The sequence below is a fragment of the Ambystoma mexicanum genome, chromosome 6p (genome assembly GCF_040938575.1).
Source record: "Ambystoma mexicanum isolate Mex_15411 chromosome 6p, UKY_AmexF1_1, whole genome shotgun sequence".
NCBI lineage: Eukaryota > Metazoa > Chordata > Amphibia > Caudata > Ambystomatidae > Ambystoma > Ambystoma mexicanum.
In genome coordinates this window covers 821,300,377-821,325,963 of record NC_090935.1, presented here as the reverse complement: position 1 = coordinate 821,325,963, position 25,587 = coordinate 821,300,377, and the positions used below count along the sequence as shown (strand labels likewise).

The window sequence follows — 25,587 nt, the reverse complement described above, 5'->3', positions numbered from 1 at the left end:
GATACTATCTTCTTTGAAAGCAATGCACAGTAACCTTTTGTAACATCTAGTCTATTAGAAGGCACTCTATGCATTCATTCACCCCAACACTCACCTCTCAACTCACCCTAGCGTGCTACCCATCATGGTGTCAGTTCACACACAGCGCAAGTCCCATACTACAGATTTCATTGGGCTTTCTCCCACCAAAAACAAAATGATCTGATTTCACCCGCCCTGACCACCCATAAGGTTGAGAGGCATGCAAACCAGAAGAAGAGCTAAACAGTGGCAATCCCAGCCAGGAATTAGTAACATGGCACCTTGTGCCCAGGAACATTAAAGCACAACCCCTGCTTTGAAAAATCAACACTCAGAAATTGCTGACCCATTTTCAAAATCATGCAGAACCAACAAAATGCTTTTACAGATGGCCACCATCAAGTCACATACCTCTTCAGTCAGAGGAAGGCGATGGCAGGACTACTACTGCATCAGCTGTAGGGGGTTCATTGCCCTGTAAATGTAAAGAAAAACAAACTGTTAAAAGTAAGAATAAGCGAGTGGATACAATAATCTATGAGATCTTTTGACATTCATCAATTAGATGATAGCATGCCCTGTTGGCATGCACACTTTTAACCAATGCCTTTGATGCACTCATACAGGTTGGAAAACCCCAAGTTTGCATAGTTTTAGATTCTTGGGCAAGGTCTTTACAAGTCTGCACTAAGCTATTTCGGTACTACCATCTTGTGCAATAAGATCGAACTTAGATGGAACTGGAGTAAATTACATTACATTACGGCATTTATAGAGCGCAATGTGGACCCTGGGGCATAAGCATAAGCGAGTTCAGGAGTCTTACATATTTTGGTAACATAGTCCAAAGTTTGGGAACCACTAAGTATAAGGCTACTTGCTTTGGCAGATCTACATCTGGGCTGATTAAGCAGGTACTGCCCACTGGACCTCAACCCCCTATCGTTAACTTTATCGGTAATGGGGTCCTGCAAATAGAATGGCATAGAGACTAGCCTGCACAAAAGTGATAGTAAGTAGTCTGAACAAGGCATGTGCTTCTATTGGCAGCCAGTGAAGAGACCGCCTGGCGTTCGTAACGTGATCTCTTCTAGAGAGACCAAGCACTGCTTTTACCACCCTATTTTGCATAGTTTGAACTCTGAGCAGATCACGTTTACTGATACCAGCCAATAAGCAGCAGGAGGAGAGGGCAGGAGCCCCCTCCCTCCTCCCTCCAGCACCCTGCAATTACCTCGCCCGCAGAAGCCGCCAACGAGGAAACATCGCAGTACATAATCCAAGATTGGATTCTGCAGCACAAGTGATCTGCTGCCCGCTGCCCATCCAAGCAGATTTTGCCCATCCAAGCAGAATTTCACCAAATCTATCTGCCTGCACGCGGTAAGATTTATGCTGGCACCGCAATATCATTTTAAGATGGCGGCCGCCCATATGATGCAGCCAGCGTCCTTTTTCCAGGCAACGTGGTGCATCTAAACACCAGGCGCACATCCGCCGGCAAGGCAGAAGCCGGCCCTCCATTGTGAAGGTCCGCAGCATAAAGGCCCTGTTTTGCCCCTGTTCTGCTCATGGTCGCTCATCCCCATGTCCTTCACACTCAATCCTTTTAAGGCACGTCACGCGCGAGCTTCCTGAATCTATATTCCCACATCTGGGCACGTTCGGTAACTGCAACCATTATACGACCAATGCCATACGTCTATAAGGTACGTCAGACTTCCTTACATATTGCTTTATTGCACTATATCCCCACCAGTCACCCCTAGTGCCTCACCACTACTACAAGCTACATGAACTACAACTAATATGTACTGTACCAACGAGGCCGACACAGGACCTCCACCAACGCCCCTCTGAACTCTGCACCGAAAATCTACCCCTCTTGATCTCATCATGGCTTTACTATTAGTGGGGAGCTAATAGTTACACTATTACATGCCAACATCGCCCTAGCTACCACACACTACCTTATTCAGTGGAATTAGCCTTCAAAAGTGAAATTGGTTTGTCATCTGACACGTGGTAGGAACTGAGCTTGAACTGTAATACTGTATTATTGCATTAGAATGCTACTTAACCTAACTACCCGCAAATAGCACTCCATATCTTATCACAACCTTACTACTTGCATTACTTTTGTAACAGCTACCTCGCTAACCCTCGCTCTCGCTTAGCTTTAATTTTACATGCACACCTACTACTGACTGAGGCAGGTCATATTTGCTTTCTGCATGATAGACCAACCCCTCAAATGCTGAACTAGTTTGATTGACTGTACACGTTTAGCTTATGCCATGTCTATGTATGCTATCCTTGCGGCCATATAGCACACTGACCTTCACTAACTATGGTCTTGCCCGCTTGACTATATAAGCACTGACCGCTTAAGTACCCGCTCACTGCGACCTGTTGTTCATGTGAATCCTCGCCCACCCCGCTGCCAGCGAGACCACTCTATGCCCTCTATGACCGCTTACTATAACTGCAATACCTGATTGTATTACTGCATGCTCACTGCTTTGAATGTAAGTCACAGCTACGCCATTACTGCTTGATTTCTGTGTGCCCTATGAAACACCCCACTGCCTATTACCAACTACCATGTGACCCCCTGACAGACTACTGCCAGCTATTGTGTGCCCCTTTTGAAATAGCCTATTGCCTACTGTCAACTATGTGTGCCGTCCTGACAGACTACTGCCAGCTACTGGGTGTGCTATTGTGTGCCTTTTTGAAATAGCCTATGGCCAGCTATTGAGGGCCCCCCTTAGACAACCCAATGCCAACCACTGTGTTGCTCTCATACCTCGGCCCGTATGAGACCAGCCCCTACAAGACCAGCCTACCCTCACTTACACACCCCTTGCCTATATTGAGCTAGACTGCATTTTTCACCACCCTTACACACCTACTACGATGTGCCTAAACAAGACTCAGGTGGCCTCTTTGATGTGCCTTACCTTACCACTAATTGCATCAATTATGTCCTTCTCTAAATATGCACCTTGCCCCACCTTGGACAGAAACAGCAGACATCGAGCTAGATTACCCTGCCGTTACGAGCCTTTATGCTACAGCAACAAGGCCTTTAACACCCAACATAAACACATCTCACGGTGCCCGAAGCCATGCCCCAACCTAACCATACCCTGTAACAACACAACTCAACCTAAACTTATTCCAATAAAAATCCAGAATACGCCCAACACAACCATATTATCTGGAGCTTTGATCAACGCCAGCTGACACCCTTTCCTTTGACAACCTCGACCTCCTGGCAGTTACTGAATCATGGCTGCACAAAGCAGCAGGGACAGTACTGTCTAGCCATTCCTGAAAACTATCAATTAATCAGAATGGACAGACCCTACTGCAGAGAAGGCGGACTAGCCATTATAGCAAAAACTAATCTTGCTCTAAGACTACTAGCTCAACCTCCCTTCAAATCATGCAAACTGCTTACAGCCAAACTGCCTATCTCTAACTGCCACACTTTAACAATCTACCTGATATATAGGCCACCTGGCCCCATTGGGACCTTCGAGAAGGATCTATCTAGCCTCTTAGCAACAACACTAAAGACTCCTCACCAATCCTATTACTAGGTGATTTTAACTTAGGATTCAATGATCCGGATGACAAACCAGCCCAGTCCAAACATGGCCTAACCCAAAAAGTTCTCTCCCGAACAAACGATAAAGGAAGGACCCTAGACTGGGTTGCTACCTTGAACTGTGATTTTACCATCACCAAAATTACCCCTCAAACAAATTACCAAAGAGAGAATTATGGCAGCACCTCTACCCACCACTAGAGCCCAAAGAAATATTACTCCAGACAATCTCCTGCCATTGCTACTCCCAACTATCAATGCTCTTCCAAATAACTTGGATCCTGAGCTCCTGGTAGAAAGTTACAATAATGCCATGAAGAAAGCATTAGACACTATTGCTCCCCTAAATCTACAAAAAAGTAAACAAGCACACCTAAATGCCTGGTTCACCCCTCACTTAAAAGAATTAAGAATGCAAAAAAGGAAACTAGAATCTCAATGGCGACACACCCCATCTGAAGAAAATAAACTGAAACTAAAACACTTCGCTAATAACTACAAAAAAGAAATCCTACCCACAAAAAAATAATATCTTCAACGAAAGAATCTGTAATCCAAGTTCCAACACCAAGGAACTATTCGCTATCCTAAGGGAGCTGGAATCCCACGGACCCTCACCTGACAATATAGCCAAAGACAAACAATGGTGCACCAGCATCCAAGATGCTCTAACAAATAAAATCAAAACACTCCAAACTAAAATCTCCTTAAAAAAGCATCTCTAACTCCCAACGAGACCTCACTCCTCCCCAGCCCTACGACAACTAGCCTACCAGGCCCTGACCAGACCCATTTAAATTTGCCAAAATCTCTATTTTGGAAACCGAAAGGATTATCACATCCCTCAAACCGTCCAACTGCAAGGGTGACAGCTGCCCAGCCCAGCTAATTAATGATGCAGCAAGGGACCTAGCCCCCTTCATAACCAAACTGGTTAATGCATCCTTCTCTACTAACACCATCCCAAGCAACCTAAAAGAGTCATGGGTTCTACCTCTCCTTAAGAAGCAAACCCTATACCCCACTATTCCCACTAATTACAGGCCTATCACCACTGTACCTTTCCTTCTCAAGATAATAGAGTAGCATACCTACAAATCCAGCACTATCTTTAATCTAACCTGCTCCTAGGTGCCCGCCAATCAGGATTCAGACCGCAGCACGGCACAGACAGCCTTAATTCATCTCAAAGTACAGATTGATGAGCTCAAAAACAAGGGAAAACACCTCCATGCTGCTACTCCTTGACTTGACGGCGGCCTTTGATCTGGTGGATCACACAGTCCTGTGCTAACACTTGGCATCGGATGCCACTTTTCAAGCGAGGCTATAGACTGGATCCAATCATTTTTGGATAACCGCACAATGAGTCTTCTCCACACTGGCATCAGCAGACCCTATCAAGATAATATGCGGTGTACCCCAAGGTTCTTGCGTTTCTTCAACTCTGTACAATATCTTTACCAAACCCCTATTTGACAAATTAGATAGACTGGGTGTCACCTACACAAAATATGCTGATGACACTCAGATCCTCATTCCCCTTTCGGGCAATTTTGACTCTGATACGGCCTTGGTAAACAAAATATATCTCATCATTCAGGCATGGATGGCTACGCACAGCCTCTGCCTGAATGATGATAAAACTGAAATCCTGCTCCTCGGACCCGCGGCCAACCTAAAAAAAAAACGCAGTCCTAACTATACCACATTTAACATTGATGGCAACATAATTACAGTTGCCAAAGCAGTGAAAACACTAGGTTTCTGCCTCGACTCTGCCTTAACACTGAAGAAACAAGTGAATTCCCTAGCATCATCTACTGCCTACACTTGCAAGCTCATTAGGGTATGCAGAGCCTTCCTCACCCAAGCAAGCTGCATTATCCTTGCCAACGCCCTAATACTCTCCAAACTTGACTACTGCAATGCCTTGTATCTGGGAGCTAACAAATACATCATTGACAAAATTCAAACATTGCAAAATAATGCCCTTAGAACTGCCCTTAACTTACCATCTCTAACAAAAGAAGAGAACATAAGTGGCTAAAAATCAGTCAGAATCTCACTTAAAACAGCATCACTTACCTTTAAATGTCTCAACAATGTAGCCCCCCCTTACTTGGCAGCAAGAATAGTGAGAAAAACATCGACCCGCCCTACCAGAACCACTAATTCCTACTGCCTACAGATTCCTAAATTCAGACTGAAAAAACTGGCGGCAGCAGCTTCGCGATAAAGGCAGCCCATTACTGGAATGCTCTCTCACTTGACATTAGAAAAGACCAATCCTACTATAGCTTCAGACGGAATATTCTCACCTTGCTACACTCTAATGACTCCCAAGATTAACGCCGACTCAACCTACACCTATAGCTCTTATCAAATCTGACAGTATATATGTATATTCCTTAACTGTTTTGTTGAGACAACTACCTGTAATGATTCATATGTATCTTTGTGCCTCACTCTGTAACTAAGCTTTTAAGTATTCATGTTTTCTGATCTCTGTTGCGCCCAGTTACCTTTGGGTTTGGCGCGCCATATAAATTAATAAACAAACAAACAAAGCAGCTCCCGCAATAGTCCATTTTAGCCCCAACGATGGCTCTGGCGATGGTCTCTGCACTCGCCTGAGAGATAAACGGCTTGAGATGGTGAAGCAATTTAATATAGTACGCTGAGGACGTAACAACATTAGAAACGTCAGATTCCATGGTTAATGACTGATTAAGAGTCACTCCCAGGATCTTAAGTTTAGGAAATGGGACAATAAGGTCAGTTCCTAACCTAAATAAGCCATTAATGTCAGCGCCGGCGTCGACAGAAAAGGCGTTGAGGGCGCCGAACGAGTCAGCGCCGACCGAAAAGGCGTCAACGTCGAGCGAATCGGCGTCTACGTCAGCTGCAGCGCCGCCAGCATCGACGCTCCGAGCGTGTCTCTCGACAACCTAGGCGCCGACGGCGTCGACGACCCCCTCGGAGGCGGAGCCTCAAGAGAAATCGTCGATGACCTCGGCGCCACAGGCATCGACGTCTTCTTCGAAGACGGCACAGGATCACACGGTCTCGAGCGCGTTGAGGACCGGGACCTGGCACAGGCATGGCGAGAACGGCTACCCTTGTCCGAGCGGGACCTCTCCCGCGAGCCGTGCCGACCACCCGAGCCCGAAGGCGTATGAGCGGTGTCTCTCGACCGGTGCCGACCGACCCCACTCGGAGGGGCGGACAGACCGGTGCCCTGCGATTCAAGAATCGCTAGCATCTGCTTCCCGAAGGAAGCCCATTCCTCCGGTGTCGCTTGCATGGAGGGATAAGCGACTCGCCGACGGGCAGAGTCCTCGGAAGAGGATGGTGAAGGCGACCTATGCCGGCGCTTCCAGGAATGCCTTGAAGAGGCGGAGGAGTGGCGAGACCGACTCCTGGAAGGGGACCCACTGGACTTCCGACGATGACGCGGAGAGTCGCCCCTCGAGTCATCCGTCAAAAGCCCCGCAGACCTCGACTTCCGGGGCTTAGACACCCGGCCTACCGACAGCTTCTTCTTGCGTTCCCGCAAGGCCTTTGCCGTGAGCGACTGGCAGTCGACACAGTCGTCCGTATCGTGGGCCTCCCCGAGGCACCAGAGGCAGGCGTTGTGCGAGTCCATGACCAACATCTTGGACCCACAGTCCCCGCAGTTCTTGAAGCCCAGACGTGGGGTTGAAGAAGAGAAAGACATCGCCACGAGCAGGTCTTCACAACAAACCGAACAGGTTCAACGAACCGAGAATAGAAAACAGCAAACTCCAGCGAGTCGAGGCGTACCGAGATTCACGAAGCGAACACGTTTGCGGAAAAAACAGAACTGAGGCTATGGGCGTCGTGCGTCCTACTTATCACATCGGGTGACGTCGGCCGTCGGAGCTCGTCCTCGGGGACGGCGCATCGACGTCATCGACGCAGGACGCAGACGCCAAAGATTTTCCGAAGCAGCACAGCTGTGGACATTACCTGTCATAGATATGGAATACGTCGGAGGACCCAATCCCCTCGAAACAATTCTTCAAATGTATTAACATCCCGACTAAGATTTCTACTGGCGTTGCAAGCAGTCTCAAAAAAATACCAGCAACAGACGCAAAGTAGAGAGTGTAACAACTCTCCCAAAGCTGACAAGATCATTATTCTTTATGCCCCATTAGATGCACTTGTTCGAGCGGTATCTGCTCGCGAGTCAAACAAAAATCCCGATTTGAATACCTCTACCCCGATTCAGATATATTCATCTAAACCCACCAGTAGGGCAGCACCTACAGATCTCAATGCATTGGAATTCCACCGTCAGGAGATCAGGAGAGCTGTGGGTGCATATATGGCTGGGCAAACCTTATTGCCATTGCTGGGATCGAGCTCGCTTCATAGCGACCATACTGTAAATGTACGGCTAAGTAATAACGAAAATCAACAACAGAAAAAGAACGGGCTCTGAATACACAACCGTTGTTGTGTACTTTGCTCAATAAATAAGGAAATAACCCAGTGCCCACTATCACTGTAGTAGATACATTGGGAGAGAAGGGTAGATCTCCCAAGATACCCGAGAGTCTCTCACAATCCCACTGTGGCGACACTGCTTGTAGTATTGGCTCCTTGCCAGCGTTGCAGAAGAATCGTGCTGTACTAATTGAAATAGCTCCAGAGATTATTAAATTAATTCACTCAGCATTAGCTAACATTAAAGAAGCTAAAACCCCAAACAGCAACCCAAACATTAACAAAAGAATAACATCAGTAAATAATGGCAAATTCAATGCGCAACCTTCGAAGCGTCCGGCCTCTTACTCGCTTAATTTGGCATGTAGATCTAGACCATATACCCAGTATGATCTAAATCGACGGTCAATATTGGCCATTTTCTCAGATATTCCACAACTTGAGGATATCACCTTTACAGATATTGAATTAGTGGAATTTCTGAATGATATGAATTTCAACTCAGTTAGGCTTTGGATGAACTCACGAGTTATACAAAACAATATATGGTCGGCCAAAAACCATTTACACTCAATGGGCTTTGAGATCACAGTAGAGTCTGTCCCCTTAAATGCAATTGGCACTGCTAAACTTGAACAATCAAGTAAGGAAAGAGATAGCATTTCCCTGGCACATCGAGTTATACTACCAGGAAGTCGCACGAAATGCCATTGTAAATGTGATGTAGCCTCAAATTAATTAGACACAGTGTCCAACGATCTCGAAATCACTGTACTTAGTTGGAACACGAGGGGATTTAAGCACTTGCTAAACAATAATGAAAATCCCATAGACAACTTTAACGTACTTATGTTGCAGGAGAAGTGGCTCACTAGTGTTCCCATTTGGGACAGTTATGACATCTTCCTGGATCCTGCAAAAAAAAGTAACTCATGGGAGGCCCAGCTAAGGCCTATTAATTGCCATTAAATTGGACTCAGGAATAAAGTCAGAGGCATGGGCAACTCCGAATATGTACATGCAATTAGTAAAAGTAAATATTCAATCGATTACATGTGCTTTGATAAATGTGTATTGGAACCCGGTGGGTATATCCGAAAGTTATTTTTGGAAATTATTAAACAAATTGATTAATATAATTATTCTCGATACAACGGTCTCTCATATACTTATTGCAGGAGACCTCAACCTGGATTGTGTAACTAAGAATCCGGTAGCTGATAAAAACAGGTTGGCAAAATGGAGTCATTTCATAAAGTCTCATAGTATGCGTAGGCTCAATGGAGCATTTAAATCGGATATTCCCCCCCATCCAACTTGGCGAAGGGGTTAAAGTGTTTCCACCATAGATTATATGTATGCTAATGATGCACTCTTTCAAATAATTTCTGAATTTTGTATTGTGGAAACGAATGCAAGTGATCATGACAAATTGACAGCAAAATGGTCCATAACTAGTGATAATAGCCTTGGCAAGAGACTGTACCAATAAGGTTTCCTCACCTTGAATTCTGGGCATAATAGGCTATGATGTTCTGAAGAGTCGCTAGGTCACTTTAATAAATATTTTGCTTCAGAATTGAACAAAGAAAGAGTAGGTGATAGATCACATGATATTGTGTACAGTGACATGATGCAACTTTTCCAAAGTGACTCTTTCAAATTTTCAAATCAAAAAAATCAACATCCTAAGTTACATGTGTACAATCATGACTTGAGAACAAGAAAAGCCCTGTATAGATCACAAAAACGTGAAGTATTAAAAACAACCGATAACTGCCAGAGCACTCTACTAGCAAATATTAGGACTAAATATAAGAATTGGTTGTAGTCAAGATGAGCTGAAGAACATCAAAAGGATGGTGCGAATATGTTAAGTGTGTTGCACACTAATAACATTGCTAAAACTTGGACCATTCTGAACCTGGTTTCACATGGCTCGCAAGTTATAGCCCAAGCCAATGGAGTCACGGAACAAAACTGGATTAATAATTTTTCTGAACTTTATTCTATACCAGATGGAGCCCAAAGTCTAGAATCTCTCGATGCACCCAAAAGGTTCTTTATCAAGTTTGATTTAGAGGACATCCGATATTACATTAAAAAATAGCTAGCCAATCAAGGGCTTGTGGTCCTGATGGGCTATCCAATCAAACTCTAAAAAAGCACCCAGAGCTATGGGCAAACATATTGTTTAACATATTTACCTTTATAAACAATACTCAATCTTTGCCCCCGACGTGGAAACACTCTATCGTCGTTCCAATCTATCAAAAGGGTGACCGGCAGTTGCCAAGTAGCTATAGGCCGATAGCACTCTTGGAGGCTCCTGGGAAAATTTTCATGAGAATATTGTTGAAAGAACTTAACGATTGGACTCTACGAGTTCAACTCAGAGATCCATTCCAATCAGGCTTTGGGACTGGACTTGGCACAGTTCCAAATATAATTACGCTAAATATCATTAGATCCGAATATGCTACTCGGAATCAACCGCTATATTTAACATTTGTTGATTTCCGAGTTGCATTTGACTCCATTGATCACTCATTACTTTATAATAAACTGGCTGCTTATAATTGTCCATACTCACTTCTTGCCTTGATTATGCTCCTGCACACTAATACATCTATGCAAGTTAAATTGACTCTGGCAGGTCAACTTTCTTTGACATACTCCACACAGCGTGGCCTTAAACAGGGCTGCATTCTGGCATCTACTGTTTTCAACATGTTTATATTCGATTTGGGAACATCATTTGAAAAGGTTGTAAGTGATCCACCTAAGTTAAGTCTCCAGAAAAAGTGCTATTTATTATATGCAGATGAAATCGTTCTCATGTCACAGACATCTGTTGGCTTACAAAACTTGTTGAATCACCTCAATATTTATGTGAAAGAGAATAATCTTGTGATCAATATAGATAAGACTCAAATAATGATCTGTAAACCTAAAGTTACATCCAAACAGCAGTCGTATAAATGGAAGTTGCTAGATACAGAACTTTAAAAAATTTTACAGAATAAATATCTAGGAGTTACCATAACAGATACTATGACCAGTGAGGTATATGAACAAGAGCTGAAATGCAAACTACAAACTCTAATTTCGCAAGCTAAAATACTTACACGAAAATATGGAAATTTCTCACTTAAACATATTTCTTTATTTTACCAACAAAAAGTGATTCCAATTTTAATGTATGGTGCAGAAGCCATAATCCCAAAGGACCGTAAGTGGTGGGATAAATTAGAATATCGTTTTTGGAAATTCTTGGCCTCCCAAATTCCACTCTGTTACCTTGGATACGGTTCGAGTTAGGAATATTATCATTACATTCACAAATAGTGTGGAAAATGAGTGCCTTGTTAAGAAAGTCCCTTATGGGACTCACCACTTCTAACCTTTTGGGAGTAATGGCTCAATTTTTATTGACTGCAAAACATATGTTTTCCAAAACTTGGTGTAAATATATGTTTAATGCTTTGACTGATGCCTTGATCAATTTGGACCTGCTTTTACAAAATCCGGCACGCTCCAAAAGAAATTCTTTTCAGCATGATTGGTCTACTAACCGAAGTAGCTGTCTGCGCTATAAAGATTTTGATGCGCAATTATTTGGTCATAAATAATACCGGATGATGGCTGATTATTTGGTCAAGTGTCCATCTCTGTATATACGTAACCAATATCTACATTTCAGACTGAATTTATGACCTACTCCAGATGTGATGGCTAGAAGACGATGAATATCAAAGGGACAGAACTATTGCCGATTTTGCCAGGATAAATCTCAAAGAGAAACATTGGAACATTGTAGTAGCCTGTCCTAAGTTAAATTGTAAATGAGAAATATTTTTTAAGAATCTGATTGTTAGACACTGCCCAATGGATTCTAATGAACTATGCCAGTGTATTTTCACCAGCACAAAACTGGCTGAGTTGTGATAGTTCAGTATTTGGATGCAATATTTCCAAAATCCCCAAATTGATTTAACTTAGAATTTTGAACTTGTTGGATATTTTAATGAGAAAGAAATGTTAAAGATGTATGTGATATGTATATGTATTATTAATATGATTTAACTTAAATTGCTGAATGTACACTTTTGTATTTTGTATTTGAAAGGTTGATTGTATCAACTAACCAAATAAAAAAAAGTAAAAAAAAGAAAAGCATGCAGTCTGCAAAACCAGCGTTGGCTAGTGACATTTGACTCTTGGCGAGTAGTAAATGGTGTGCTGTGTGTATGTATAGAATTGAGGTGCCAAGTGACTTTTCATTGCTGGCTGGTAGCTGGCCATTTGAATGTATGCCCCCTGCAGCACGTACAAGTTCATCTACATATTTAGCTAAAATTTCGAATTACCTAAAGGATTGATCAATAGTGCGGGATCATTGCTGAAAAGCCAGCATGCAAATGATGAATAACTTTTCTATCCTCTGTCCAAGCATTCAATCGAACCAATAGCATGTATTTTACCCAGTGCATCCAAGAGGGGAATAGGCCAGTAGTCCCTGGTATGGTCTCTACATCCTTGTTTATGTATCGGGATCATCTCGTCCTTGCTCCAGGAAATCGGTACTGTCGAAGCAGCCGCAACGGCGTTGAAGAGGGCGAGAAAGAAAGGTGCTCAAATTCCAGTGTCTTTCTTATAGATGTCCGCCAGTATTTTATCCACCCCTGGTGCCTTTCCACTTTTCTGACTATCAGTCGGTGAATTAATCTCTTCAAAGAATCGATTTCAACTAGTAATCTATATGTACATGGCTTCTGGATCGGTTCCAAGTGTTAATATCGCCATGCAAGAATGGCGCCTTTTTTGCGGCAATATTACCCATGGAACCTGCAGGGGAGACCCTGCAAACCCCACTCCCATTTAAACCTCATATTAACCCCATCAAGAATGTCACCTATGCCGTTTCCTGACGACTAGGATAAAATATGATATGATAGATTATTTATAACGCGCTTAATACCCAGAGGTTTCTAAGTGCGGACCCGGGGATCGAACCTGTGGTGCTCCATGTCGTCTTGCTTCCAGGGCGAGCACGTTGCCCCAGAGCTATTCTCCTAAGAGGCTACATTATTGGTGGGGATAATATTACGTGATACCTCTGGATCTACAGCCTTCAGAAGCTAAGAACATTAGATCTTCAAATATTTCTGATTGGGTCGATTCTGGAACTGAATGGGTGCAACGAGTGCCTCTGAGCACCATGCAACGAGCCCCTCCATTATTAAATGCATCTGTATTGCCTGGGCAGAAGGAGAACGTGGAGTGTGTGAGGAGAGTATGTGAGGGTGAGGGCCGAGTGTTCCACCAGTGGCAGCTGGAGCCATCAGTTGGAGTGACAGGTGCAGAGGAGAGACTTCCCATGGCAGGAGACTGACTGAAGCCGGCGTTTTATGTTCGAACTTTCATTGGTTACTACAGGAACTCGCTGAGCTACCTCACTAATGCATTCACCTGTTGCCACTAAAGCTTGTACCTGGCAAAAGGAGCTTTCAACTGGATTCTGTTAACAATGTAGCATGACTTACTGTGCGTTAATGTTTTAATCTCTTCTTTGTAATAATCTTGTGAAGCTTGCAAACACTTGAATCGGTTGTAGGTAATGTTGGGAGCATGTCAATTTACTGCATCTTAACAAGAACGCTTTCAAAGCTGCCTTTCATAATGCCAATTTTGTCATACAAGTAGACCATGCAGGGTTTCACTATATTTTACTATTGTCATAAATAATGCGCGTAAATGCCGACTATGTATCGTATCGGCGTAATAATATATTTTCCTGCGCCTAGAAAATAACAGGTTGCGTGCTGTAATATTCCTGATCTGGGTGTTGAGTCCACTTAGAACATAGATGCAGGAGTCTATTGGTTGCATGCAAATCTGTGTATTTTTCTAACTCCCATTAGTCACTCGAACATATAATTACAGACTATGCATTGCTGTTTGAATTCTTACTGACTGCATGCGGATTAATATTACCCTGTCAGCTACCACTGACGATAACTGACATGTCCATATCTGCTGCCTTCACTGACTTGAATTATTCTCAGACTCTGGATCAGTTCTTTACTGAGGTAATGAAGCAGTGATTTGTAGTTTTGGCTTTTAAGTGGCGATTGAGCGCCGCCTGTAAGCCAAAACTATTGCACTGCGGTACAGCTAGGAGTGAGATGGGATGTGAGGAATCAGCGCAGCTTGTAGGTGTTTAGCATTTACCCACCCATTGACGATTGACCATGGCCAATCTCATCCTTATGGCCAGTCCCACCAACTACCTGTCCCTCCCTGCCCAAAACGCAACCTCCTGGTACCGCTTTAAGCGTTTTCTGTCTACCAGTAACATCAAACTTTGGCATGCCATTGCTATTTGTAAGCAGTCTGCGGAGAGTGAACCTGCTACTGGTGTAATAAAACTGTCTTAACCAATTGTGCCTTCAGCAAATTGATGTATAATTGTTCCTCGCATGGAAGTCCCATTAAAACAAGCACTTACAAAGCCAATAATTTTGGCTTGTGTAGAGGCATTTGCCAGGCATTGAAATCACACTAATTCCCACCCCTTGCGTCTCATGGGCAGGTAGTACCATTATGGCTGTGCCTAGAAAATGCCTATCTCATGCCTACACAAAAGACAAACCTGTTGGCTTGGTCCACGCTCGTTTTTAAAAGCTTTCTACACAAACAATGGAGGTTCTTGGTAAAAAGCGCTGAGAGCAAAATGAGGCAAGTGTTTTGCTCGAGTTCTCTTTTGGAGGGCTTTGGGGGGGCTTTTCCAGTCTGTCTGCCTCGGATAGGTTAATTTGTGTTCAGTTCCCATATTTTGGTGTTGATAGATTGGTAGCAAGTACTTAACCTTTTCTCCAGGTATTTGTGGAAATATTTGATTCATATTATGCTGGTGACAGCCTGTCAAAAATGTACTCATTTACACCTTTAACTTCTGCAACGCTCTAAAGAGAGTAGCATCCAGAAATACCTAAAAGCTCAGCACCATTATTTGAAAACCATAACACACATGCACCAGAACAAACCAAAGGCGGATGCACTTAGCTAGAGCATTAGTCCCCCTACGGTAGGGGTATGCAATCTGTGACTCTCCAGAGGTTCTGAACTATGATTCCCATGATAACTCCCCATTGACTATGCTGGGTAGGATTGATGGGAGTTGTAGTCCAAAACATCTATGTTGTGTGACCCTCCCATGTGCATTGCCCTTTTGAGATGTAGGTCCCAGCATAAATACGCCACAGTGCGCCAGTGAGTATTCTGTCGCTGCGAACCAAGCAGTAGTTCCTGGTTTCCACTGACACTATTGACAGGTTTTTGCAGTGGCCCAGGCTCTCTGACTCTCATTATCCTTGAAATCACAACCGTTCGCTGCGGTGAATGCAGTCAGAGATGGAAAGGGAGAATTGAGCGAGCTCCTCGTGATACCCCTGAACCCGGGCCCTAGACGGTGATTGCCAACAAGAAAAAGAAAGGAGGTGAAAGGAAGTTTAAACCGCAAAGTGAGGGTTGCAGCTAAACAGGAGTGCTTGTGCGCCCTCCTGTGCCGCCACAGGAAAGATGCACTCCTGCTCTGGGTAGAGAACTAAGCAACAGGTGGCCCTCACACCCTGCCGCTAGTGCTGCCCTGCGCGCTCAGCAGCTGGCCCCAACACCCTGCCAACAGCGACACCCTTCCCCCAGTGACACCCTGCCACAATGGGTGCAGGAAAAGGAATGGAACAGCAGCGCTCCTGCCTGGGGGAGCAGAGTAAGAAGTGGCCTAGACACCCAATCACCTGTGTCCAGCCAACCAACGCCTAGCTGCCCCGATACTCGCCACAAAGAAAAGTGTAATGAGCAGGTGAGGGTTGCAGCTCTGCACGAGTGCTTATGCGCCCTCCTGTGCTGCCCCAGTAAAGTTACACTCCTGCCTAGGGGAGCGTGGCCAATAAAAATGGAGGCAAGTAACATGCTGTCACCCCATGCCCTGTTAACATCATGTGGCGCAGCCTAGACGCCCAGCCACCTGCGTCTTGCTGCCTGCCTCAACATCAAGGGACTGACTGAGCCTGAATGGACCTCACGCGTGTGCTGAGCGCTAGACACTTACTCTTTGATCTCCTGACTTTTTATCAATATGTCTGTCATCTCCCAAGTATGACACTTTTACTCCTTTTAGATAGTTCAAAAAGCATTTTGATGAAGACACGCTATTCTAATAGACATCCGGTTCGCCCATGTAACCCATGACGTCACTCGCGCATGCGCGCAGTGACATCATGCCCCCGATAATATACTTACTCTTTGATATCCCGACTATCAATATGTCTTTCATCTTTCAAACATAAGCATTTGGATATAGACACTATTCGGTCCGCTCATGTAAACCATGACGTCACTCGTGCATGCATGCAGTGACGTCATACACCCCTGCCAATACATAAACTTACATGCTCCACTTAATGGCAGTCGCAGCATCCACGTTACCGCGACCTGCTGGAGCTCCACCAATGCTCTCCTTCATTTCCCAACCAGACTGTGATCCTGATCACAATAAATATTTTTGCCTTTCCCTTAGACCATTCTGCTAATCTGGACAGTGAATCGTCTGACCCCTTCGAGGGACCCAATCTTGAGGACATATCCTCTCCTGAAGCCCCTGCCCGACGAACTTATCACCAAGTGCACTTATCTCAGTGTTAACATTGGCACCCTTCATTCTGGTGAGAACCCTCCCTTTATTTCTTCATTACTAAGTGTTCACAGCAAGCATATAGACAAGCTCTTCGGGCATCTTGCGTTTCTGCGGTGCTGTAGCAAGCCTATGTGGCAAAATAATAAACATGCAGGCCGTATGTATATGTCACTGTCCTCTAGCTCATAGAACTGTACGCATGTGGTCTTCGTGTGGATTGGTGTGTGAATGTACCGAATGTGTAGGTTGCACTTGTGCTTCCTGTCTAACGCAGCAATGTCGTCATGGTGTCTCTAACGACCTGCAACATGGCTTGCGTGAGATTCAGTCGATATAATCATCTCCAGCTCAGTCTTGACTGTCGTCACTTGGTTTGGATAGAGTCCGTACCACTGCCGGGTTATATGGTCGGGTAGCTGGGTACCGCTTGTGGTGCTTGCTTATGCTGGGAGCTGTGGGTACTGGTGCAATCTCATACGGTCGATGGTTATTCTGTCGGGGATGCTTCTTCAGGTTGGGGGCCCCATCGGGTGGGCAGGAACACTCAGATTGCCCATCTTCATCATTGAAGGGAATTTTTCCAACATACGTTTTCTTTGTGTACAAGCCATTCATTTACCCAACGGTTCAATACCATGTTATAATTGAGTTGAAACTCTGTCCTGCCCATTGAGTAAAGGGCGTTGCAATTCTCAATAAAGTGGAGGTTGCGAAAAGTGGATAGGCAGTGATATTTGAACTAATTTCTTGTTTTCACAAATGAAAGATGCACTCGCAATCATCTATTGTGCCTGCATGCTCAGGGTGAATTATATGCATAGATACTTATGGGAATAGAAACTTTAGTAACACAATCTTCAACATATCTGTGGCATTGAAAACTAACTTTACTAGTGCGTTGATCATTTTTTTACCATTTGCCTTTTCTTTCAAGAAACAATGTATCTGTAATCTGATTCAATTATTTCTATTTGGTTAAATAAATAAACATTCGGTGTAACCCTGCATATTTCTTGTCCCAAAAAAGCGATGGGGAATCAATTCTATTAAATTGGGGTCTCGGATTCATAAAAAGAACTTTATTAAATAAAGGAGAATGCTGCACAACTGGTTTGGGTGGATGGAAATTCCCCTGAATTACATATCGCCCAGATAAAACATCCTACAGAACACACTGTAAGCACCCTTGATTTCTTAAAGAGAGAGCACACTTGCTGATGGTGCAAGGTACATGAAGATCAGTTTACAATACACATTTTTTAAAATAAATGCATGCCTCATGTTTGGTCGTATGAGATCATCCATAATTTGGTCAACATACAAAACAACAGAGGCAAAAATGATGGTTATAAAAGGTTAAAAAGAGGAAAAAAGCATTAGGAGAAAAATGAAAACGGGTTTAGTGTATTTAAGAGAAATTCTAAAATGAGGAGAAAGAAGACGCAAAGAATACAAGTGATGGGAGGTGGGTTTTTTAGGGAGAAGTTTAGTGAAGGACACCTATTTCTAAAGATACCATTAGGGTGGCGACACAAGCACAACCAAGCAATATAGCAACCACAGCGAGGTCTTGAGAATACTTTTAGGGCACAGATCAAGTGTGGGAGAAAAAACTCCGCCACAATCCGGTTTCTTGCTGTCCGACGCCTGCTAGGTGGCAGGGACAAACAGTGTGTGGAAGGTCAGGACTGTGGGAGATAAGCACGGGACTATGGATAACGAGGGCACGCTGGCCTAATGCGGGCCGTCCTCCTGCGGACCAGCATTCCAGATAAGAGCCAGGACGCAAGCCCTTAGACTAGTCCTCGGAATGAACACACGGAAATCGCACACTCTAAAGAAGGCAAGAATGCAATGCTTAGTTTAACTTTCCACCTGTCTCTTGAAGGCGACTTTTCAATCTGGGGTTTATGATGATCGAACGAACGTCTGATCAAGGAGTTCTTGATCATTTGTGCCTTGTCTATGTATTAGGGGATGCTTCTTCACTAAGTGAAGACAACTAAACACTGCTTCACAATACAAGCGTAGTGGTGTGGTGCGAGTTAAGGTTTCATTTGTAATGTCGTGGACTTCGTAAAAGAGAAATGCTTCCTTTGGACACTGTGTGTACCTTAAAGTTGGAATTCCCACCTTTGCAGACTCCACCTTTTAACCTTCAGTTTCTTTCGGACATTTGTGCTAAATTGTTGTTGGTTATGGTGTGCTCGTGGTGTGGGGTTGTGTATAGTGCCTTGTGTAGAGGACTATTGTGCTGAAGTGTACTCTGCACATGCAATTCCAAGTGCATTGTTTGTACTGCATTGTTTTGAGCATGTTCTTGTTGGCCGTGGTGGGCTTCCATCCAGTATCTGCAGTGCAAGTTTGATTTTATGTTCTGTTTAAATGTTAGTTTTAATAACATTGGTAAACCCCAACGTTGGCATGCCCAACATTTATAGGCTCACTTTTTACAGGTAGCATTAACTTATTTAAAAACGTGTGTTCCCACCTTATGCACACACATAATTACCTTACATATATACTTTCATATGCATGCTATAGAGTACCTTTCTAGAATGCAGAACACATCAGAAACGGGGCCATAGGGTCCAAAGGCAGCAACTTAAGCACGTAGCCTATAGTGCTTCCCACCGGGACGCCCTCTATCCCTTGCCCCACACACTGCATCTGCCAAACGGAATCATTACAGGGCCAAAATGGCGCGTTAACAATCGGTTTGCATGTAATCTGCACAACCATTCGTCCTACCAGGAAGAGACAGGACCCTGCTCCCTTAGCAGTTTTTTTAAGACATACCCAGAGCAGTTCTCACAATAATGCATGCCACTATGAAATGTTTAGCGGATGGGCTGCTGTGCAATCTATCCGTGTAGGATTGTTAGAATAACCCATGCTGACGTGATGCTGATGTAGAAAGAGAGCGCGGATACATAAAGGAGGATTTCACTTCAGAATAAGCAGAAGGGTCAATGAGAAGAGACGGCTCTGACGAATTATCGCAATTAACATTCATTGAGGATGGATGGGAATGATAACACACACTTCCCTCATGTGAGCCGGCAGCTTTGATGAGCCACTGACCAACTTCCTTATCGCGTACTTCACGCCAGGGGGAAATGGCGGATCTGCGTCATGGAAGGAAGCGGCTCCTTACCTAAATCATGACCCCCTGCAAATGCTGTAGCCTCCCAGCTGCTTTACCGACCGTACAGATATTACATGAGCATAAAGCATGCAAGCCCTCAGTAAGTGCAACTGCAAGCATTCTTGAACCTTTCAACGTGGAGAAAATAACTGAGTGACTGTAATGGACACAAGTGCCAAACCCTGTATATTGTGGGGTTCTATGAATGTTTGCCACATTCTTTTTGCTGAATGGCAACTTCGCCCATAAATCGCCGATTTTTCCGCCTTCTTTTAACCACAAACAGCAGGGGGAGATCCAGGCACGCCCTTCCGCCACCCTCCACTATATACCACCTTACCCCAACTTAGCATCTACCCTTCTGTGTTATAAAAAGTGGTAAAAACGTATTCAGCAAAGTTGTCATTCAGCAAAAGTGATGTATACCCACTGTGGGAGATTCCTAACTGATATCATAAATTAACAAATCACTGGGAGAGAGTTCCTTCCTCTGCGATACCATGCACCCCCAACCATTGCTCCCTCTGCCAAGCCAATGCGTTTAGGGAAGAGCTCAACTACACCCCATTGTTCCTCCTCGCTGCTTTCCTAGGCACTCCATGGCGTATTGTGATCCTGGTATTTCATTCCTCCATTGTACAAACAATACTTATGTTGACCCACTGCACAATGTACACTACTATATTATTCAAACAGCACAAACGGGACACCATATTATACAAAAGCCATATAGATAAGCAAACATTGGCTGGCAAAGCCAACAGGTTTGGCTTTTGGTTAGGCACGGGATAGGAATTTGCCAAACACTGCCATAATGGTACTGCCTGGACCCAAGATGGCAATTAAAGTCAGAATAAAATACATTTAAAAAAGGGGCTGCTGATTTGCCGAAGGAAAACAGCACCGATCGCCACTTTGGATGGGTAATGTACACACGTGAGCACTTCTCAAGTCTGTCATACAGCCATTCACCATCCAACAACATCTAGTGCCATGCTTCATCAGTTCTAGATATTGCCATCGCAATAAAACTCTGCTCCAATCCGAGATGTATTCCACTGAGCCCAACACTCCTGCTTACTAAAATCTGATCACATTTGAGTAGCGCGTTTCCCTACGTCGACAACCCTATCCCTTCCCACTCATCCCAACTGCTTTTCCCACTCTGTTTTTGCTCATACGATTGTCCAGTTTCTCGTTCCTATCACCTCGTCTTCCATTTTACAGATTAAGGTCTGCGACACCCTGTCAAGGTCACAATAGGCAACCTATCGAACAAGGCGAGGTGCCTTAAGACCACTACGGTGGTCATGGTCGATAGTATAAATGGTGGACAACAAAACAAGCAAAAAGCACCCAAATCATATTAAGACGTATAAGTGAAATCTGCACACATTTCCCTATGCCTTTGTGAAGAGGGCCCTGGGCCCCACACGGTCAGGCGGATATGGCAGTCACCCTGTTTCTTCCAGCCTTTTACGCTCATCTACCCCTGTTCCTTCTCCGAATGGCAGAATCAACAGCTAATGCAAGCATTTTCTGAACACATGTAGGATCTTAACACAATTAAAAGGCACAAAGAAACATTTGTGAAATAAAAAGGCTATGGGTAGTTCAGTTTACCACACTGTATAAAAGAGGGCATTCGCTGTTAATCGTGCAATTTTGAAAATAATTATTTGGGACAAATATCATTACTGTCAAAAAGAAAACAAACAAAAAAAAGCCTCTAGTCAGGCATCCAACACAAACCTAGTCCAAGGGCACATTATAAGCACAAAAAGAGTGTGGGTGGCATTACACATCCTGCACTTTGGCACTCCATTTGTGCCTCGGGTAGTATAGCTCAGTGCGAACGTGCTCGTCTTGGAAGCAAGACGACGCAGAGCAACACAGGTTCTTAAACGCGTTATAAAACAATAATTATAAATTGTAAATCGCACTATGTCCTGCCTGTTTGATGCCCCGAAAGAAGCATGGGAAGGCAGTGGCCTGCCTGTGGGCTGGGGTGGATGGTTTACGACTGATCAACGGAGGAACCGGAATTAGAAAGGCTGTACGTCCTGCCAGTTTAGTGCCGAGAAAAAAGGGTGGGAAGGCAGTGGCCTGCTCGGAGCAGGAATACGGGAACACATCCTCGCCTAGAGCCAGTGAGCCAGCATCCCTGAGCGTTTGGGGACCATGGTCTCCTTTTAAAGATGCTGTTCTACGCTCCTATTTGAAAGAGGGCTACGGCACTAGGGGTCCACGCAGGGAAACTTGAGGTGCATTTCGTTTTCTGTGGGTCCTGTGGAGAAGTGTCTTGAGAGCCTCTGGGACTGCAGTCAGGCAGGCCCCTCGATGTTAGCACAGGACCTAGAGGGAAATGGAAGGGATGAGGTCAAAGCATACTATATGGAGTGCCAAGGCAGGTAATGTAGTCCACTGCTACATCTAGTGGGGGGTGGAGGGAGTGCACTGGTGCTCTTAGGACAAGCAGGGAGTGTGGACTTCTTTAGAAGATATCAGCCACAGACATATCCACATCTGGGGGAGCTTGGGCCAGCTGGAAAAGGGCTCTGGAAGGACATGTAGTGTAACTAAGCTAAAGAGTGAAGTGCCCAATGCTATAATGGACAATTACATTATTTTGAGAGTGGACGCCATTTCCCTAGGCAGAAACACGAGAGCAGTGGACAATAGTGCGGAGTCTCTGTGCTCTCAGGAGACGGGGGTCCCACAGGGAGATAGCAGTCTGCCTCAGACCCCTTGGGTCAGTGGTCAAGTGCCAGACTAAATGATTTGGAGATCCCCGTTTAGAGATGAAAGCACAAGGACACCACGGCTGGCTTGTCGCAGGGTCCCGTGGGGACAGGCATCCCACCCTGGGGCCAGTTCTAAAATGTGCTTAGGGAAGAACATTCTGCATGTCAGGGCAGATGGAGTTAAAAGCTGGCCTCTGATAGAGCACAAGCGCAAACCCTGGATCACAGAGGCCCGTCTATGCTTGGCCAACCAATGCCCTTTAACGCACTGCTTATTTTGGGAAAGCATTTTTTCACAGTGGTCAGTCTAGGGTTTAATGGAAATACAGACGATTTTATTTGAACATTTCTACACGCTTGAGGGTATTGGTGATGCCACCTGGGGGGCATGGCCTTTACCATTTCAACTTCTCTACAAAGGGAAATGACGGAATGCAAAGTTATTCACAAAATAAGAATACTCAATCATAGTGATTTGTTAATAGACGCACATATTGCTTGTTTGATTATCATTATAAGTAAAACATGCTTAAGTTGAACCTTTTCTTTTTTACACATGACATAATATATCTCACGCAGCATTGACCTTCTGTGAACTTATGAACCATTAGTCCAAATCAAAATATTTCAGATGCATGCCCTGTTCAATACCTTCTATATCACCAACCATGGCGCCATAAGTCGAAATGCATAGATATTTGCTTAGCTATGTCCCCTTTAGTGAACTGTTAAGGAGAATTCTCTGTAAAGGCTAATTTCCCAAACCTAGTGAGTCCCCCAGCAGCTTTGCTGGATTTTTGGGGTTTATTTTTTTTTCTAATGCTAAGAGTGAGACTCTTTTCCTCCCCCCCATAGACATGATTTGAGGTGTTCCTTTGACTTTGTAAGTGTTCTATGGGCTATGGGGTCCTTTTCCCAATAGGGCTTCATGTGTTTTTGGTATATGGGTTACACAGCACCCTCCGTGCCGTAACCCAGGGGTGTCGTAGCGACCCCCACACATAGACTCCATACCCTGGGGCTGACTACTGTCTCCCAGGGCATGTAAAGTCACCATTGGCTTTACTAGTCTCAAATTGTGAACAGAACCAGTACAAACCATCCTATTATGGACGTACTGGTCGGGGCAATTCGATTGCCCCGGGGTCTGTTGTTCGAGCGGGCACTGTCCAGTCCCCCCCCGACCAAGTTTTGGCTGGTGGCAGTGGATACTACTTTTTATATTCGACCGCGAATATATTCCGATGGGATTTTCCCATGGTTCGAGGCTACCACTTTTTAAAATAGCTTCGAACATACCGCTGGTTTATTAAATTATTATAAATTTACTGGTTGGTATTTTTTGCCGAAACTTGGTTCCAAAATGGCGTTTGTGTTCGCTTCTGTGACTCCAACCCAAGTCGAGCCCTTTGTTCCACTTTTTGGCGGGCTTCTCCACAGAAGCCTCCAAAAGTGGTGCCACTCTGTCTGGGTACCACAGGGGGCGTAGGAGGGGGTTTAGGCACCCTGGACTGAGTTGCCTCGGCAACTCAAGTCGCACTCTTGTGTGATTGGCCCAAGTGGTGAGCCGCCCGGCTCACCACTTAGCATGTTTGAGTGACAGCTAGGCTGAATGAATGGGGGTTTTCTGCATAAAAGCAGGGCTTTGGGGACTGGGACTTCAGACGTCGCCACAGGACCTAAAGAATCCAAGGAGAGAGAAGCCGAGCCGACCTGCAACGACGACACCACCAGTGGAGCCCTGCTGAACCGTCTCACCACTTTTCCCGACGACAGAGGAGATCTCCAGCCCGGAGAGTCTTCTTCCTTTGACTGGTGGGGATAACCAGTTTGCCCGTCTTGTCGCCTTCCTGGACCATCTCGTGGCCGCCTTGCCCGTGCCAAGCACCCCGGCAACCGGAATACCACGGTTTACCACTACCGTGAAGAAAAGGGTGGTACCTTGTAACCGGGAAACTCTGCGGCTGGTTTCTTCCCTGGCAGCGCAACAACCTTCAGACCTTCAGCTTTCCTCCATGTCGAGACCTCCTCTTCCTCTGGACGAAACACCGACTTGCATGCGCTGCCAGGAACAACTGCCCCCACTGGAGCGTTCTTCCCACTTTCAGGTATTGTGTCCCGCCTGGCTTCCCTTGCGACAGATCGTTCGGGGTGACAGTAAATCCTCGACTTTCTAACCTGGGTTAGCCTGGGACCGGTTAACTAACTTTTCCTGACTTGATCTCAATCTTTTTGTGAACTATCTACAAAGACACTTTGGGCATAACCCCCCTGTGTGATCCTGGACACATTTCGCTTGCTCTCTCTAAGAGTGGGCCTGGCATTTGAACTTCCTTGCTCTCCAGTAGACTTTGCCTAACCTGCCTCACTGTGGTTCTTTGACAAGTATTGAAATTGTGTGCTTTCATAACTTTGCCTTTTCCCTCCCTTTTTTCTATAACTTATTAGAGTGCCATTTTATGTTAAGTGCTCACCTCTGTCTGAAAATAAGTGGTGTTTCTCACTAAGACTTGTCTAATAAGTAATTAGGTATATATATATATATATATATATATATATATATATATATATATATATATATATATATATATATATATATATATAAAATAGTGACTGTGTGTTGAATTTATTTACCTCTCTTTGTGCTAGTGTAATTTACAAGTGTGTCTTTAAATAAATAATTATATACTTTTACACCAAAGCTCTGTTCAGTGTTTGCTTGTGCTACTGTATCTCTATACCTATTGTGTATACTCTATATACTGCCTAACTCATCTTGAGAGAAGTCTGACTGCTCAGCCACAGCTACCAGGTAAATCTGGGTGGTACAGACTGCTACCAATTGGGTTTACTGCCAACCACCCATAGTCCTAAATCTTTT

At 44.5% G+C, this 25,587-nt stretch overlaps 1 long non-coding RNA gene across 1 annotated transcript in view; it reads right to left on the bottom strand.

Moving 5' to 3' along the window:
• Window positions 1-428: 428 nt before the first annotated feature.
• LOC138510046 (uncharacterized) overlaps window positions 429-25,587 on the bottom strand; it is a 396,450-nt gene continuing 371,291 nt past the window's right edge. The window contains exon 3 of the long non-coding RNA XR_011280305.1: window positions 429-496. This is a non-coding gene — a long non-coding RNA (uncharacterized lncRNA). The remainder of the gene's footprint in view (window positions 497-25,587) is intronic.